The sequence below is a fragment of the Magnolia sinica genome, chromosome 16 (assembly GCF_029962835.1).
Source record: "Magnolia sinica isolate HGM2019 chromosome 16, MsV1, whole genome shotgun sequence".
Classification (NCBI taxonomy): domain Eukaryota; kingdom Viridiplantae; phylum Streptophyta; class Magnoliopsida; order Magnoliales; family Magnoliaceae; genus Magnolia; species Magnolia sinica.
In genome coordinates, this window is record NC_080588.1 from 38,735,191 (window position 1) to 38,742,064 (window position 6,874).

Consider the following 6,874-nt stretch of genomic DNA (forward strand, 5'->3'; position numbering starts at 1 on the left):
ATTAGTTTTGTGAACAGGGAAGAACTTGTTTAAGAACTTCTTAAATAGTTGGTCCCATGTAGTGATAGACCCAACTTCCAGAGAATTCAACCATGCTTTTGCCTTATCCTTCAAAGAAAAAGGGAAAAAGGCGCAAATGGATCGAATCATTTGAAAAGTTTTGGAACCTAAAGGTAGAGCAAATGTTTAGGAATTATTTCACATGATGATATGGATGCTCCTTATCTAAACCATAGAAGGAGGGCAACAATTATATGACCCCAGGTTTACGTTCAAAGTGTGCTGCCGTGGTGGCTGACAACACTATGCATGAAGGCGCATTAAATTGGACAGGAACTGAACAATCTGTAAGAGCTTTAATACCATTCTCATCTGCCATTTTAAATAGAATGTTTCTAAATCTTCTACGAAATGTTCTTTCTATTTCAGGATCAAAAGGTGATAGTTCTATGTTCAGAGATCTCCGCCCTAGCATAAACTATGTTATTGCAATGTAAGAAAGAAAACTAAACTAACATGCAACCTAAGAGAAATAAAACTGGAACTAACAATTATGAATTCCTAAAAAAAAGATAAAACTATGTAAACAAGAATTGGAAGAAAGAACCCGGAAAAGGAGATGATTGATGACCGAAGATTTGGGAGCTCCTCCCTTTGAAGACAATTTTATTTTGCAGCTTCCTTCCCCAATTCCTGTAAACAAAATAAAAATAAAAATAAATTAAAAATTTTAAAATAATGCTAGAAAAATCCTAAGGCTATGAATTATGATAAGAAAGAATCCTAAATCCAATTTGCACCGAAACAGTCCCCGGCAACGGCGCTAAAAACTTAATGTTTTATTTAAACCAATCTGATTTAAATGATTTTAAACTCGCAACTATACGAATCAGATGTAGATATGGTACATATTACAAGATCGTTCCCATGAGGACTGGTTGTCATAATTCAAAATTTACGACTCTTCTTAACTAATCCAACAAAGGGTTTAGCGAACTATTGAGTAAACTATCACAAATCTATGAAAAATAACCAAGAGCAATAAGGAAAATTTAATCAAGGAGAAGACTAGGACTCTCTAATCTACCCCTAATTATCCTAACCCTTGTTTTACCTGTTGATTCACCCTAATTCAGATTGATGTAAATAAATAAAGCACACTCTATGTCCTTGGTCGGCCACACAGAATGTATAATCCCTTAAAGCATAAGGATCACATCTTTCCATCCATGGTCGGCATGAAGAGATGTAGATTCTTATTTCTTTCTCTATAGGAAACCTGTTCATGGTCAGACACAAGCACCTAGAATAAGATTTCAAACAACATCCACGTCTAGACTTTGGTTAACCAAGAAACAAATCAATCAAATTAGATGAAATCAATACATAACAAAAGTTATTCAAATTAGGGGCTTCATCTCAGCCCTAGCTAAAAGATTAACAATCCATGAACTCAAATAAAAAGAAAGAAAAATAAAATTGATAAAAGGAGAACATCCTTCTCTCTCTTCTTTCTTCCTCTCTCTCTTTCTCTTCTCTTTCTTCTCTCCAAACCGAGCTCTGGATCTCGTTCTCCCTTCCACTACTCTCCCTTGCTTTGGACGTCTCAGGCTCTTTTATAGATGTCAGGGGCGGTGGAGAGCTATGCATGAAAATAGAAACCGGTGGAGAACTGGACAGCCGTTTACGCAGCAACAGTGGAAGATCTTCCGCAACACGTGCGAAAGGTTTTCGTATGCGTTTGAAATGAGTTTTCGAAATGGTGCACGTTCCGAACTTGATTCGGACACCTAGGATACGCTATTGCCTCCTGGTGAATCTTTTAAACGGTCTGGATCATGCATCCGATGATCATTGGGATCACAAAACAGCCCGCAAGAGCCGGTCTGCGTCCGGACGCGAAAACACGGATTGTGCACTGATCGCGCTGCGACGTTGGTGGGACCCACTTCATTGCTATCTTGATAAATCCAAGCCGTCCATTGGATGCATGACAAAATTTTGGTCGATCATGAATAGTTTTTACTGTATGTTGATGCGGTCCACGTGATTTCGCTTCTTGCCATCCATTCCGCTTTTGAACGGTTGAAAAACTAATCTTCATTGTCTTTTTCAATTCTGTCACCTAGGCTTGGATGAGAGGGACCCAAGGACTCTGATGAACAGTCCGGATTGTCCGTTCGGACAATTTATGGCGCCCACAACTACGAACTGACAATCTCTTACCGGACACTGTTTAAAAACAGAAATTTCCATTTTTGTTGCTGGAGTTGTGGGTTAAAGTCGGTTTGACCCGACTTTGACTATAGTGCACGGCTGATGCATGAGTGTAGTATGCACGCACTGTTCGGGTGGGGTCCACTGCGATGTTTTTGAGCAATCTAATCCATCCATTTAATTTGTCTCCCCATTTAAGGCATTGAGTCCAAAGTTGAGGCATATCCAGATTGTATGTGGGCTCCAAATTAATGGTTTAGGGGTTGATCTATCTGTTGGGACACTTCCTCCGTGATCCAATGGATGAAATTTAATATATATAGTTAATTTATGACCCCTAGGCCATGTATGAAGTTTCGGACCGAATGGATGGTTGGAACCATGTGATCTTACATTCTGGACATTTTTTGGGCCCCTTTAATGTGAACGACTTGATTTCCTCAGATCCCTGTGTGTGAATCAGTCAATCTTGGTCCTCTGGAGTCTGTCCCTTGCTTTGGTGACTTCGGAGCATTAATTTGATGCTTGTAGTACTCTTTTTCAGTCTACGCTCCTAATTACTCCCTGTAACAAAAACACAATTAAAATATGACATTAAACATTATCATGTACGTAAATTCAGGTAATAACTGGGGTCTGATATGCAATATTCGACCGTCATCACAACCCCCAACCAGCATTTTGCTAGTCCCGAGCAAAACATGCGAAAAATTATTTCAGAAATAAAAGACAATTCTTGTAAACCCGAGTGACTTGTGAACAAATAGTCGAGATGTGAGAATTCTAAGATTCATGAATGGTGAGTAGAATTTTCTCCTAGAATCAAGCTTACAGTAAACTTTATAATCAAGTTCAAAATATTAATACATTAATTAGAACAATTCTAAACATTGAGTTCCATGAGTGTATAGTGTAATCTCGGCTTACAATCATTAAGAGATCTAATTGTCAATTTCATATTATCATTGGCAATTAACAACAGAATTCATGACAACCAAACCTGAAACCAACACTTGCCTTACATATTAATTTTTCATTCTATCAGCCTTTGATCTTCTTTATGAATAGTAACGCCAAGGAGGGGAATCAAATCCTCACCTATATGGAGCAAACCTATGGTGAAAACTTGTCGCCTAACTTTCTCTAAATGTCAATCATGGGGGATCGAATCTACACCTATAGGGAGCAAACCTATGGTGAAGATTATGCAACTTACCCTTTCAATTCTTCATACTAAACTTGATAAAAAAAAATTATCAGGCTGGTTCCTTTCATGCTTAGTGATTACCAAGTTAATCATTCAATATTGAACCGGAACCTTCATGTGTAAGCGAGATGTGATATGTGAAATCACGACTCAATCAATGTTTACAACTTCTAATCATGGATTAATAACTCAAACTTACTGGTGAAATCTAATAGACAACTGAATCCAAGAGTCATACATTAGCAACACACGTATCTTTTAATTCTAAATCCAAGATGGCTATTAAAATCACTTCCAATTCACAAGAAATTCCAGAAAAATTTAAAAATTTTCACAATTTTTTTGCTCAAGACCAAGAAAATACAAGCATGCAATGCACATGGGACAACAAAAATAAAAAAGTGATAGAAAGATAGCACTTGGACGAAGAATTAAGAGGCTTTCCCAAAAATATCAACGTAAAAGGGAGTCAGCACAAGAGAGAAATCAACAAAAGCAAAGTAACAAAAATAAAATCACAACAAGAAGATCCTACCTATACCCCTTTCGTAGGTGCTCTCGATTGCATTTAGCGTATGTAATAAGCCTTTAAACCCCTCGGTTGCCCCTAGTGGACGAGTTGTAGTCTCATGAGGGTTTGCAGCAATGTTACCCACAAACATTGAACTAGAAAAATGAAATGGAATGAAAAGCTGGGTTGCCACCCAGGAGCGCTAAGTTTAACGTCTTCAGCCAAATAATAATGGACCATGAATTAATCAATCTTGATAACCTGGGTCCGCCAACTAAATTTCCTCAACACCTTGATTAACCAATCCCAGACTTTGTGGGAACAACTTGAACCGTGCTATCTGAAATAGGGTAAATGATACCATCGTCTAATAATTTAAGCACTTCCGCTCGAACAACTTCTTCCATGATAGGGTTAAGCCTCCTTTGCATTTCACGTGACGTTTTCGTATTTTCTTCAAGATCATTATGATGCATACACACAGTGGGGCATACTCCCATTATGTCTGCGATTGTCCACCCAATTGTTGCCTTATATTCTCTAAGAACATTAAGCAACCTACTCTCTTGTTCCTTCTCAAGGCTAGACGCTATGATGATAGACAGAGTCTCAGAAGGACCTAAAAATGCATACTTTGCATTTGTAGGTAATTTTTTAAGGTCAAGGTCAGGTGGTTTCTCAACAGACGGGACCAGTTTAGACTCAGAGGGTGGAAGAAGTTTCACTTTAGCTTTCCATTTTCTAGTCTCCATTATAGGAGTAAAGTCAAGCAATGCATTGACTTCTTGGATGAAACTTTCTATGTCAAAATCCATGCCAAAATGTGATAAGAAAGTCTCAAGTGCGTCTTCGAAAGATTGAAGGAAAGATTCATGCACTAGACTCTCAATCATGTCCACTTCAAATATATCATCCAAGTCTGCTGGTTGTTGTCCAGCATTGAAAACATTAAGTTTAATCTTCATGTTACCAAAAGACAACTTCATAACTCCATTCCTACAATTTATGATAACATGGCTAAGAATGGACGTCCTAGAATAATCGGGATTTGACTAGTAGGATTCTGGACAGGCTGAGTATTTAGAACGATGAAATCCACTGGAAAATAAAACTTATCAACCTGGATTAGCACATCCTCAATAACACCATGGGGCACCTTGACAGATCTATCATCTAGTTGTAGTGTTATTTTAGTTGATGTCAGCTCACCAACTCTTAGCTGCTCATACACAGAATATGGTAACAAATTGACGCTCGCCCCTAAATCAAGCAATGCCTTCTCAATCTTATGATCTCCTATGACGTAAGAAATGGTAGGAGCTCCTGGATCCCTAAATTTAGGAGGGGTGTTGTTTTGAATCATGGAGCTGAGTTGCTTTGCAACGAAGACCTTCTTATAAACATTCATCTTACGCTTTTGAGTACATAAATCTTTAAGAAACTTAGCGTAAGCATGGACTTGTTTGATAACATCAAGTAATGGAATGTTAATTTGCACTTTCTTAAACATGTCCAATATCTCATTAAAGTTGTTTCCTTTCTTAACTGGTGCCAGACATTGAGGAAAAGGTGCTTTAGGCACATAAGATGGTACATGAGTGGTACCTGGAGAGTCAGAGTGCTTTTGGGCTTCGATGCATTAGTATGTCTCTTCGCTTCATTTTGATCTTCCGATTTGGAATTTGATTCTTCCCTAGGCATCTCTACTTTGTTCTCGATCTGTTTACTAGACCTAAGGGTAATGATTGATTTGACTTGCTCATGATATTGTTCTTGGTTTGAATTAGAGCCAATCTCATTCTGTCCTTTTAGATTTGTCAAAGGTTGGCTAAGAAACTTGCCTTTCTCTCTCTCACTCAATGTGGCAGCAAGTTGACCCAACTGTACTTCTAACTTGATAATAGATTGCGCATTTGCATGTAAGCTTTGCTGGTTAGCTTGTAAAGTTTGTTGGGTGTCTTTTCGAAATTGAAGAGAACTCTGCATACTCAGATTGAGTGTATCTTCAAGAGATGGTTTCCTTGATTGTGCAGGAGGTTGTTGATATTGCGAAAACTATTGAAGCTGTTGACTAACAACTTGTGGGTAAGGTTGCATAAGAGGATTTTCAGATGGTCCTCCTTGTTATGGTCCTTCTGCCCAAGAAAAATTTGGATGTCTAGCCCACCCTGGGTTGTAGGTGTCTGAGTAAGGATCATTCCCAGGTCTCTAAAAGGTGTTTATAGCATGCACTTGTTCAAAGAGAAATTCTGGAAATGCTGCACCAGATGGACAAGATTGCTTAGGATGGGCGGGACTGGAACATAGGGCACATGACTCGATTTGAGTTGTTTGTGGAGGTCCATTATTCAACATCAAAGCATCAACTTTCTTTGTCAGGCTATCAATCTTGGCATAAAGATCTGGCATGACTCTTATCTCTTTTATACCACCTTTCTTCTGTGATTGAGGACTTCTTTCACCTCTATTTGAATAGTCTCATTGCTGGGAGTTTTCACATAAGGTTTCAAAGAAATTCCACACTTCGACATCACTTTTAGTCATGAATGACACTCCACTGGTGGCATCTACCATGCGCCGGTTTTGGGGTGTCAAACCATCATAGAAATATTGAACCTATTGCCACTTCTCAAAACCATGGTGTGGGCACTTAAGAAGCAAGTCCTTCCATCTTTCCCAACATTCATGAAAGTCCTCAACCTCTTTTTGTGTGAAATTAGTAATTTCTCTACGGAGAGCATTAGTTTTGTGAACAGGGAAGAACTTGTTTAAGAACTTCTTAGATAGTTGGTACCATGTAGTGATAGACCCAACTTCCAGAGAATTCAACCATGCTTTCGCCTTATCCTTCAAAGAAAAAGGAAAAAGGCGCAAACGGATCGAATCATCTGAAAAGTTTTGGAACCTAAAGGTAGAGTAAATGTCTAGGAATTCTTTCA

The 6,874-nt window shown here is 38.4% G+C and overlaps 1 non-coding gene across 1 annotated transcript; it reads left to right on the forward strand.

Moving 5' to 3' along the window:
• Positions 1 to 6,567: 6,567 nt before the first annotated feature.
• On the forward strand, positions 6,568 to 6,674 carry LOC131229927 (small nucleolar RNA R71). Its single transcript, XR_009163663.1, has one exon. It is a non-coding gene; the product is annotated as a small nucleolar RNA R71 (small nucleolar RNA).
• Positions 6,675 to 6,874: the final 200 nt, after the last annotated feature.